Source organism: Eubalaena glacialis, chromosome 4, assembly GCF_028564815.1.
Source record: "Eubalaena glacialis isolate mEubGla1 chromosome 4, mEubGla1.1.hap2.+ XY, whole genome shotgun sequence".
NCBI classification, from domain to species: domain Eukaryota; kingdom Metazoa; phylum Chordata; class Mammalia; order Artiodactyla; family Balaenidae; genus Eubalaena; species Eubalaena glacialis.
Genome location: NC_083719.1, coordinates 57,865,093 through 57,877,709, shown reverse-complemented (window position 1 = coordinate 57,877,709; position 12,617 = coordinate 57,865,093). Strand labels below are relative to the sequence as shown.

Genomic DNA, 12,617 nt, shown 5'->3' with positions numbered 1-12,617 from the left:
CTTCTTTAATAAGTAATGATCTACAGGAAAACTGCTCGAGTACAACCAGTGATAGGGTAGCTTCTCAGATAAGAAGTTTAAAAAGCACATACGCAAAATTCATTCACTGTGTCATTCATGGGTGAGATACTGCAAAGAAGAACTTGAAGCCAAAAGCACACAGTTCCACAGGATGTCAGTGTGGTTAACTTTATAGAAATAAGACCTTCAAACATGGTCAAATCTTTACAATTGCTGTAACAAGACGGGAAATGACCATAAAAATCTTTACCACATTAAGGTGTGTTGGTTATATCGCAGCAAAGTACTTTAAAAAGTTGCCAAACATGTACTACCTAATTTTCTAACAAAAATAGAAGTGTTCCATATTTGCTGGGATTTCTGAGACGAAAACTGGCTGTTTATAGCAGATCTTTTAAAAACAGTTTTCAGGGCTTCCCTGGTGGCACAGTGGTTGAGAATCTGCCTGCCAATGCAGAGGACACGGGTTCGAGCCCTAGTCTCGGAAGATCCCACATGCCGCGGAGCGACTAGGCCCATAAGCCACAATTACTGAGCCTGCGCGTCTGGAGCCTGTGCTCCGCAACAAGAGAGGCCGCGACAGTGAGAGGCCCGCGCACCGCGATGAAGAGCGGCCCCCGCTTGCCACAACTAGAGAAAGCCCTCGCACAGAAACGAAGACCCAACACAGCCATAAATAAATAAATAAAAATAGTTTTCAAATAAATATCCTATGCCTTCAAGAAAGGGGTGATATTTTAATAAGTGAAAAAGAAAATGCATCTCAAAAGAAACTCAGGTTATAGACAGTATATACCACTGTAAAGACATTTTGAAAAAGTATTTGCACCTTTCCATTTTGTGATTTTGTTGCAAAAATTATTTAAAGTTTGCCACCTACAAAAGCCCTCATACATGCGTGCTTTAAATTTTTGGAAAAAGCTTTCTAATCTATTTTTTTTAACCTTTCCAAATGTTTCATGGGTTTTATATTCTTTAAATGCAACAACTTCTGATTAATTTGCAGGAGGAATGATTGACATCATGGAAGATGGGAATTTATTAGCCACATTTAAACTCTTGTACAATTGTTGGATGGGGTTAAAATATAAATCCCTTTATGTACAAGTACAGCCAGCACTCACTTCTTCAATTAGAATCTATTTATCATAATATGGTATGTTTTTCAGCTATGACACTTCAAAATCAATTTCAAAGTAAACAGTACTTGGAACCAGACATTCAAGCTGAACTGAACACAGCATTAAAATTATTAAGCAAAGGTTTTCAAAAGAATGACACATTTTCATCATATTACTCTCACTGGCATGTATTACATGTCAATGTTTTTAGTGAGTGCAAAAAGAGCTATTAATAAAAAAAAAAATCTTACTATAATGTTTAATCCTTATAGCTTTGTTTTAGATTTGTTTTCAGATATGTTTTAGAATATACACTGTTACAGTAATATGTTTTATTAATAAATACATTAAGTAAGGGATACATGTTAACATATTATACTTAAGGGTATATAGACTTCAACATTTTGAAGGTCTGCTGTATAAAGTAAGCCTTTTCCCCTACTTGTTAGGCTACTTTTCCCAATAGTTTTCCTCCAGGCTCAGCAGACAAAGGCACGACCAGTGGAGTGTGGGGTGATCACCAGAGCCTCTGGAGTTCTGTATTTATACAGTGAAAAGGCCCACATGAGCTGAACTGGAGTGCAGAATCCAACCTCGCACAGCTTTGTGAAGGATCCAGGCTCTCCACCGATGCCATCAAATGCCTGCCTCAAATTTGAATTATAATCATCTCAGGCAAAAGGCAAAACATCAAGGGCTAAACAACATACTGTCTGTATTTCACCTGATATTTAACAACTCATATTTTATTATTCCTGCCTACTCGACCTTTTACCACTTTTCAGTAAAGAAATTTAAGAGCCATTCTGAGCAGCAGTTATTTTGTTTTTCAGAGAAACTACTTTTCACTCCTTGAAAAAATAAACTAAAAACTAAAGTCCCCCCAGTTCTCAACCTCTGTTCCAACACTTCCAAAACCCCTATCAGGATTTCCTACTTAAATTGTAGAGAACATAGTTTGCTGCCAATATATTATATCCTCAAATAAAACTTCAAACCAGAATAGATATTAAAAACTATATTCTCACTTTCCTGTAATTAATTCCTCTTTTATAGCAAAGAGCAGTTAAGTTCTGTGCTCACTTGCTGACCTGCATGGCTAAATATGGCCATGCCTCCTTTTACATCAAGTTTAATGATAAAAAATTTGTGTTTGCTAAGCAAGTCACAATTGCCTAAGTTCTTCACATGCTGTAGCTTTTCACTATATAAGTGAAGTAGCATGCGCTACACTCCACTTCCTAAAGCTTGAGTTCTCCACCTGCAATTTCAAAAATTGAGACTCAAGTCCTTTTCTATTGTACTGTATTTTTGAAAATGTTTATTGGGAAAGTAAAGAGCCAATACATTTCTAGTCTTGCTGGCAGACACCATGAAATAATTTGGGGTCTTAGTACAGAGTTTCTAAGTTTGCTCCCAAAAGGGGAAAAAAAATCTTATGAAAAGATCATCAAGACATAAAAGATTCAATATTTTAGATATTTTATGAAGCATACATACTATTCCAATATCTCTGGTTGCTAGTTAACACTAAAGAAAAATATCAGACTATTTTCAACAGGTGAAAAGAATATTTTAAATTTAAAACATAACATTTAACTAATACAGGAAAAAATCAGTTCTTTGAAGTTCTGGGTTTCTCATGTTTTTGCATCTAAATGAAATATTCTAAGACTGATTCAATATAAAATCCATGACTAATTTTGTCTTTCAACGTGCTAAAAGTCACTGGCGTGTATGCCTCTCATACAACTTATTAACAGATAATGCTCAAATATTTGTCCGTATTATAAATAACTCCATTTTGAAGGCTAATGGTGTGTCAGGCACTGCGTTGAGTATTTCACAAACGTCATCTCAGAGAATCCTCATGGTAGCATTGAGAAAAATGTGGAAGTCCTAGTTATCTAAATGTTCATTTACAAGTCCCTCCAGTTACAAGGTTAACTGAGGAGCAAGTTACCTAAACAAAAATACTTAAATGAACTGACCACTTACAGAATTACAAGCAAAAACCTCCGTTGTTCATTCTTCACCCCACCCAATGCTGGCATCTACTCTCTAGCCATGTTACCTTGAACATCAAAAAAAATTTTTTTGTAGTTGTTTGTTCAGGGCTTGGTACGGTTACCAGATATTGTAGCTAAATACAAATCAACTCAAAATAAAACTGGAAATCTTTTTTAAGCATGAAATAAGGTTAAATAAAATTGAGAAAAGAATTTGAGTACTGGAGAACTTCAAGTCATATACAAAACTATCAATGAGAATGTGACAGAGATCCATTAACAAGTAAGAAGAAATAATCATAATGAGATAAAGGCTTAAAGATAGTAACTTCAACATTAAAGGAATAACAGCACCTTCTCCCCACCCTAGGAGAAAATGGGAGACGTTCTTCGGTATTTCTAATAAAAATGACCCCCATAATAATGCTCTGAAAATCAAACGTGATGATATGGATGTCCTACTGTGCTATCAGTCGTGTCAGAAGAAAAGTCACAACCTCCTCTAATTAATCTCTCACACACACATGATTCACCTTATGTTCATTCTAAGAGTTAGCAGAGTTAAAAACTCAGCATGCATTAGGTCACACTGAACAAGGCTGGGCTGGTATTCGAGCAGCCACTCCAGAGCCTGTAATTCTAGCCGTGATGCTCTGCTGCCTTTCAGCCAAAGGAATAAACTTTAAATTTTAAAAATATTTTCATAATTTTAATTTCATTTTCAAAAACTAGAACCCCAGGCAAAATTTTTCCTCCACCACTGTTACCTCTGAATTGTGGTTCCCATTTTAAGAAGCTTCACTTTAAAGGGCTTTGCTGATACTTGCTCTCTTCAGATAGGAGGACCTCCAGCACCCCTGTCTCCACTTCACAAGAGCAAAGAAACGCTCAGCAAAGTTATGCCACTTGGTTGAGGATGAGGCCAAGAGGCTAGACATGGCCGAGGCACGTGGATCCAACCTGTCTGAGCCCAGAGCCCATGCTCTCCTTGGCCTCAGCAGAGTCCTTCTGTAACATTACTATGGTCTGAAAGACAGCAATTTGCTGGGCTAAAAGGCTGCAAATGCCTCACAGCTAGGAGTACAGACTCAAGAACAGGCTGCTTGAACACCAGTTATATCCTGTTCTAACTGTGTGACTTTGGGTCTGTTATTTACCTCCCTGGGCCAGTTTCCAATGTGTCAAGTAGAACTAGTAACAGTACCTACCCCCTAAGATTGTTGGGAAGATTAAGAGATTTGATAGAGAAAAAAAGAGAAAACCCTTAACGGCCTATCATAAGCACTCAATAAATGCTAGCTGTAACTATTTTTATTATCATTGTACATTAAGCATACGCAAAGGATTTTTTAAAACATTTGAATCTTTATTTAATCATTCAGAACCTCTACATATTAGACTGATCAAAATGATTCAGGAATAATTGGGGTGAAGATGGTCTAAAAGAGGCCTATCCAGCTCAGCCTCATCCTGGCAGCCCCAAGGAACCCCCAGGCATCAGGAATTCTGAAGAGCACTGTACCACATCAATATAATACTGTCAAGCTCCAAAGAATTTTATTTGACTTTATAGAACCAAATATTCCCCCTACAGTTTGAAAATTCAAAGGGCAGAGAGCAATTACTATTGGGGTAATTCAATTGCTACCTCAGTTTGAAACCTTCTGCACTTAGAGGGAAATGTTGATTCACAGCTCCTTTGTGAACCTAGGAGTGTAGAATTTTACTTGTATTTCACAACTGTTAAACTAACAGGAGGAGGAAAGAACAGTTAAACGGGAGGTAAGGCCAAGTCTAAGTAAAAACCTTCAATGGCAGCACAATGGATGGGCAAGAAGAAAGCATTTTAGAAATAAACCTACCGTTTAATACACAACGGTGTCTACAGACCTGCTTCAGACTGGAGTTATCTACCTGAGTTACGCAGGTCTAAGCAGCTTTAAGTGAAAGAGTAGAATTATTTGGTGAACTCAGTGTGGGGAGATGTCTGAAGATTAGAAAGCAAGCAACACAATAACCATTCAATGGGATCTCATTAATTCAAACTACTGGGGGTGGGGAGGAAGAAGGGGAGCCAGTCAGTCTGAAATAGTACAGCCTAAATTAGAGGACATTTGCAAAGTACAAAGAGGAGCGGGAGCTAGCTGCTAACACAATGTTCCGCCAAACCAGTCACACTTGCTGGTATTTCACAGGATGTATTTGCACACAAAGTGATTAAGCCCTTAAAAGCTTTTTATAAGTCAATTGAACATACCCGTACCATCTCACTTATGCTATTAATCCGTTTAGTGTATCCTTCATAGTCAGTGCAAAGCTCAATCACTCAAGTATCTTGGGCAAGTTACATCCTATCAGGGCATCAATGTCCTCATCAGCAACAGATCTCTAAAGTTCCTCCATCATGTCAAAGTCAATTCACTGTCACTGTGTGCACAACACTATGCAGGTTGTCATGGGAGGGATATTAAAATTAAAACGTAAAATATATAAAATAGTGCCCCTATCATTGATGAGAAAAATAGTGGCATCACCAAATCTTGGAAAGGATGTGGAGAAACTGAATCACTTATACATTGCTGGTGAAAATGCAAAATAATATAGTCACTCTGGAAAACAGTTGGGGAGGCTCTTAAAAACTAAACACACACTGCCACCAGCAATTCCACTAATGGGTATTTTCCCCCCCGAGAAATAAAAGTTTATGTTCACACAAAAACCTGGACACGATTGTTCATAGCCTTACTTGTAACAGCCAAAAACTAGAATCAGCCCAGATGTCTTCAGTAGGTGAATGGTTAAACTCTGTTGTCTTTGTGCACACTTACATATGTACATACATAACTCAGCAAGATATACTACTCAGAAATTAAAAGGAGCAAACTATTTATTCAACATGGATCAATCTTCAGGAAATTATGCTGAGTGATGAAAGCCAGTCCCAAAAGGTTACAGACTATAATCCCACTTATATAATAATATTTTTTAAATGAGAAAAATTAATGGACAACAGATTAGTGGTTGTCAGGGGTGAGAAACAGTATTGGGAGAGGTGAGGAGGGAAGACAGTCGTGACTATAAAAGGGCGACATGAGGGATCCTAGTGGTTTCAGAACTGTTCAGTATCTTGACTGTAGTGGTGAACGCATGAACCTACACACGTGACAAAAATGGTACAGAAATTTAAGATCACACGTACTAGTGAATATAAGTAAAACTGGAAAACCTGAATAAGATGGGTACATTGTATCACTGTCAATATTAATTGAGCTTATTATAACAGTTTTACAAAATGTTACCATTGGGTAGAGAATATAAAGTTTCTCTATACTGTTTCTTACAACTGAATGTGACTGTACAATTATCTCAATAAAATTGTCAATTTGAAAAGTCATGCTAAAATTTATGTATGCTAATCAATTTTCTCTCTGGTGGTGGCCATCCCCCCACCCCCGGCCCACATTTTCCAATAATATTGCCATTGCTTAAAATAGTTTTAGAATTTCTTTCTCAGCTTATGACATGTTTTGATTATTTTGTGTGGCAGCAAGGCTTTATCCTTAGGAATAAATTTGAAAATTTTAAATGTCAAAAGAAATTCAGAACTATATTAGAGAAGAAACATGAGTGAACAAAGTAGGAAATACTATTTATGGGCAAAAACAAAGTAACTGCTAAGTCAAGAAACTGGTTCTCTTTTGTGGAGTCATGGGCTGAATTTAAGGTTGTGAGATCCAAGATTAAAAAATCACATACTTCTGGTTGAAAATCCTTTCTAGAGGCAATGCAAGGCCAAAGAAGTGTTTGAAGTGAGGCAATAACCTACCTAAGGTTGCCTTGCCATGAGGCTGACCCAAAGACTGCTGAACAGACTGGAGAGAGAAGAAAGTAGAGGCAGAGAGAGTAGCTGGGGGAAGAGGTACATGGAAAATTCTCCTGATACTAAGAAGCATTTCTACAGAGAAGTTAACAAATCTAACCAGAGGTGGCAGCCACCACCTCCCCCATGGCTTTCATCTGTATTTCAGGCAGCAAACTGTGGCTATGAGCCACCCTCATCCACCTCCCCATTCCCAACTAGGTTTTATACAGTCTTTATAGGAACAAAAAGGTACTCTCTGCCCACCACCCATAAAAATTAAGACATTCTTAAACCAGAAGAGCTAGACTAGGGCACCCAATTCTAGACTATAAAACTAGTGGACAAATGTGTAAAACCTGGAGAAATTCTAGAATGATGCTTTAATGTTTAGAAATATGACCTTAACAATTAAAAGAAATGAGGTTTAACCTTAGAAATACAGCTAGTCTCTAAATGTTTCATTTAGTTTAGCATATTTACTCAGAACTTCCTATATGCTTAGCACTCAGTTAAAAAAAAAGTATAAATGTCTCCCTTCAAGTGTCTATCAGTCTATTTGAAAAGGGCATACCAATATGAAATAGGCAAATAAGCTAGAGGACAGACAACTAAATACCAAGGATAACATAAACATTCACTTACGCTACAAATATTTATTGAGTATCTATCACATCCTAGGCACTGAGGATGCAAGGATGAATTCTGTCCTAGAGGAAATGCCAGCCCAGTGAGAAAAAGGAAAACAATGGTAATTGTAAATGGTAAAATATGTGTGGGATTCTGTGAACACAGGGAAGCAGAAATACTCAAATCAGTCAGCAGGTGAGGTATCAGGCATGGTTCCCCAAGGAAATGAGACTTAAGCTAAGTCTTAAAGAATACATACTACGGCTTTTAACTAGGGGCATTCCTACCCAGAAAGGCATTTGGAAATGAGGGCAGAGCATGTCTGGTTTCTTACCTGACTGGGTTGGTGGGGTAGGAGAAGAGCAGAAGAGGGAAGGGAGCTGCTACTGGCATTCAGCAACAGGAACCATGGATACTGAGTGTCCTATAATACTGGATCAGTCCTGCACAAAGAACTGTCCCACCCCAAATGCCAATAGTGAGCCTTGTTGAAAATCACTGAGACAGATAATAGATGTTCACCAGGTAGACCATGAAATGGGAGGACATTTCAAGCAGAAGAAATAGGTACAACTACATGGAAGCATAAAAGAAGAGGTTGTTCAGTAGCACCTCCAGGGCTACTGAAAGTGTGTGTAGGGTAGTGGTGGGAGAGAAGGATGAAAACTTTTTCTGAGCCCCAGTGTTATGTCATTCTAAGTAACATGAACTTCAAGCCAGTGAGTGGCTTTAAGCAAGAGAGGGGTGTGATCCAAATTGTGTTTTAAAGAGATCGCTGTGACACAGGTGGTAGATGGATTGGAAAGAGAGAGAGACCAAAGTCAGGGAAACGAGGTAAGAGACCATCGCTATTGTTCAGGTGAAAGACATTGAGAGCCTGACTCAAAGCAATGTTGTAGGGTGGGCAAATTTAAGAGATTAAAGAACAAAATGGAAAGGCCTTGATGCTTAACTAGATGTAGGGCATAAGGATCAGGAGGAATCTAGGGTGATTCCTTGGTTCCTGGTTTGGGAAATGAGATAGACAATGCCATTGACCAAGATGGGGAAAGTGAAAGGAAAGGCAGATGAATGACTCAGAGGAAAAAAATGAGTACTGGCCATAATGACTTTGAGATGTGAGGACTGGTGTCCAAGACAGGTCAAAAGCAGGGATCTGGAGTTCAAGAAAGAGGTCTGGGCTGGAGAGAAAGAGTTTGATAATATAGAACAGTAGTTAAAGTCATTGGGAGTAAATGGGATAGATCAAGGAAGTGGATACACACAAATTCAAAAAGGGCTTAGAACAGAACCTTGGAGAACTCCAAGAGAAAGGTAGAGGAAGAGGGGCTCACAAAAGGCATTGAGAAATAGAGAAATAATCAGGGCTGACATTTACTGAGCACTATTTATTGTGCTAGACAATGTTCATCTAATCCTCACAACCCTATAGAGTACCTCCTGCTACTGTCCCCATTTTACAGATGGGAAAAGTGAGGCATAGAGAGGTTAAGCAGGTTGCCCAAAGGCACACAACTACTAAGTGGTAGAACCAGGATTCAAACCCAAGCAGTCTGATTCCAGATCCCACACTCCCAACTATCTAACTATTGCTATGTTAGAAATTTAGAATGTGACAAAATCCAAGAGAAATGAACAAGGCAGCAAACCCTGTGGGTAAATGACGCAAAGCAAGATAAGAACTGAGAAGGACCCACTGAAGCCATGATTTGAGAGGTTGCTGGCCTGCTTGGCCACAGCCATGTTGGAAGGAGCAGCCTAATGAGGGCAGTGGAGCAGTAACCAGGAGGTAAGGAGTGGACAAAATCATGTTAAACAGTAAATGCTTTAAGAGTTTAGGAAAATGAGAGAACTTTGTGGCTGAAGTTGTCAGAAAAGACTCTTCTGGGAAGAGGGATCTTGACCTGTGTCTCAGAAAGGAGGAACAGAGTGAGAACTGGTATTCAAATGTTTTCACTGGTGAAAGCCAAGTCAAAAACTATATTGTTACTGTGACTGAGATCCAGATATACCCCTGGGCTCCAGTGATCCGAACAAATGTGACCTACATATGCTAAGAATAATAACTACAAATTTCTATCACATATACAATAAAGACGTGAAATTCAGCATTTGGGATTCAAGATTAAAACAGAAAAGAACTTTCCTACAGGATAAATATTAAAACAGTGCAATGAGTTAGAAATAAATATTCAGCTAACAAAATAAACACCAAATACATTGTCCTGAATATTACTAAGGGCACAGAGAAGTATAAGATCCTGCCCTCAAAACATTTATAGAGAGACAAGTCCAACCACATGAACAGTTCAGCAACAATTCAAGAGCTTAAATAATAATTTGATAATAATACATAATTGCTTAGAGCTCACGAGGGACTGCAGCGAGGTCAAGGAGAATGAGGACTCAGAAGGGGCCATGGTCTTTGGAAATTAGAAAGTTACTGGGTATCACTTCCAGGGCAATGGAGAGGAAAATGAAGGGGACTTTTGTTTTATTTCGGTCTTTTTGTTAGCGGAGACCTGTGCATGCTTACCAGGACAAGGGAAAGAAATGAGAATGTCAAAAGTGCTGGGGAGAACAGATCTTGGCACTTGGTGCCTAGTGGCCAAGGATGTTAAATGTCACATAACGGGGACAGTCCTGCATCCTGAAGAACTGTGCCATGTTCTTCTTTGAAATTTGAACAGATTTTAATTTTGCTTCTGATGGCTTAGGTGTGCCTTTTCCTCAAAAGAGAGGTTAGCCAACCTCAGGTCTCCTCCAGAAAGGGGATCCCTCATGGGAGAGTTCCTGTATTCGAGAAAGTCATACCAGTTCACTGCATAATACTACCCTTGATGTAATCCCCCAGGAAATAAGCATATAATTTCTTTTCAGATCTACCATTAAAATTCCTAAATATTTTCATTTAAATTATAATTTAACTACCCAACTCATAAATTGTATATTGATTTTCAGTTAAAAATGAAAACAGAATACTAACGTTACTTCAATTTTTCAAAAAGAGAGTAAAAAGAATTTAGTTTCTAAATCTGCATATTTTCCATTGGAGTGAATGGTTCTGTTTCATGGCATGTAAGTTCCTTGTTGACAGTCCTCACCAAGGGAGACCAAAGAATAAGGCTCTGTCTTTCTATCAATCTGATCTTGGACAAGTGGGTGGCTCTTAAGATTGGATGTGCTCCAAAAACTGCAATGCCTGCTGTGAGGCAGGTAGAACTTGGGCCCTTTCCCTCTTACTATTTACTCAAGTCCCTTTTCAGATCATGTTTTCCATGGCTCTCGCATAACAGTGTGTTTCCTAAAGCAACACTAAGCTCATTATTCTGAAAAACTGTACTATTACAAAGGAACTAGGAACTATATGCTACACTTTGCAGAACCTGAAGCAGTAAATGCCACATCAAGGCAGATCTTCACATGCCATGAACTGAACTACTCTCTACCTGTTCTAGGAAAAAAATGCAATCTGAAAAACTAACATTTGCACCAACAGAATACACAGGTGTGGTATGTGCATGCCTGAGTGTTTGTGTCTCCCCCCACAAATTCAAATGTTGAAAAGCTCACCCCCAGGATAATGGCATTAGGAGACAGGGCCTTTGGGAGGTTCTTAGGTCATCAGGTCGGAGTCCCCATGAATGGAATTAGTACCCTTATAAAGATGACTCCACAGAGCTCCGCAGCCCCTCCTGCCATGTGAGGACACAACAAGAAGTCTGTGACCCAGAAGAGGGGCCTCACCCAACCACACTGGCACCTGATCTTGGACTTCTAGCCTCCAGAACTGCGAGAAATAAAGGTATTTCATAATAGCAATGCCAAATACATGGTCACACTTAATAGATACCTCTCATCACCTTAGGTCTTCTCAACAACGTGACTAAATTTAGTTCATCGTAACCCCACTCACAACATACACACATACAGGTACACACAAACTTTTACCTTTCATCTCCTAGTTCTTTGCATTCCTATCTTCTAGTAGGTGAGAGCTAACTAATCGAGTGACATAATCCAGGTTAATAGGGTAATGGATAGTCATGGGTATAAAGTCTTGATCTTCCTACCAACAAATCATGCCTTCATTCAAAAACACTGACTCAAAGACAGGAACACAGAAGGAAAGCAAGGCACACAGTTTGGAGCAAGCAGGTCTATGAGCCAAATTACAGAAAATATGCCATTCCCTGACTCAGTGCATGTGTATGCGCCCATACGCAACACAGATCTGTCTAGGTGTGTGGCCTATAAATTTAGATTACATATTTGTGGGGAAACCTCATTTTAGATGAGCGTTCACAGAGCACTTAGTAAAACACCGATACCATACAAAACGTCCCAGGTGTGGAATGTACCTAGTAAACTTAATTACAGTGAGTGAGTGATTTATTGATAGACAGTCTATAACATCAATTCCAGACCACATCCATTACCCACCTCTGAAATGAGCTCATGCCAAGTTATGCTCTACCAATTCATTTCCCCTTTCTAACGACATTACATTTTTAGAAAGAACGACTATGGTTCCTTCCTTTTTTCCTCCATCCTTAAGATGCCACCTCACTCTGAACAAAGACTTCATTCCCTATTTTGAAACCAATACTTTTCATCCATTGGTCACATATTAGGCCATTAGAGCTCTTTCTTTATGGCTCTGCCTCCAATTCCCTCATCCATCTCCCCTTATGTGTTCTGGGTCCCATTTGTTCCCATTAGCTGAGGGACTTTGCACCCACAGAAGTCCAGATCTGCCCTCAGGAACTCCTGGCCTATTGGAGGAAGCATACAATAAAACAGCCAATGCCATGTAATTAACATTAGAATAAAGAAAAGCACTGGTTGCTAGCAGAGAACAGAGAAAAGGCACCAATCCTACCAGGAATGGGCTGGGTAAATTTGTAAGATGAGTTGACAAGGACTTGTTCCTTTAAGTGCTTAAGAAAACAGACTTTCTTTCTGCCAATATGATGG

General features: G+C 38.9%; 1 protein-coding gene across 7 annotated transcripts in view; it reads right to left on the bottom strand.

Annotated features, from left to right (window-relative positions):
* The window catches only part of ARHGEF28 (Rho guanine nucleotide exchange factor 28), a 305,032-nt gene that overhangs the window by 255,027 nt on the left and 37,388 nt on the right, over window positions 1-12,617 (bottom strand). The gene's annotated exons all lie outside the window — the stretch shown is intronic.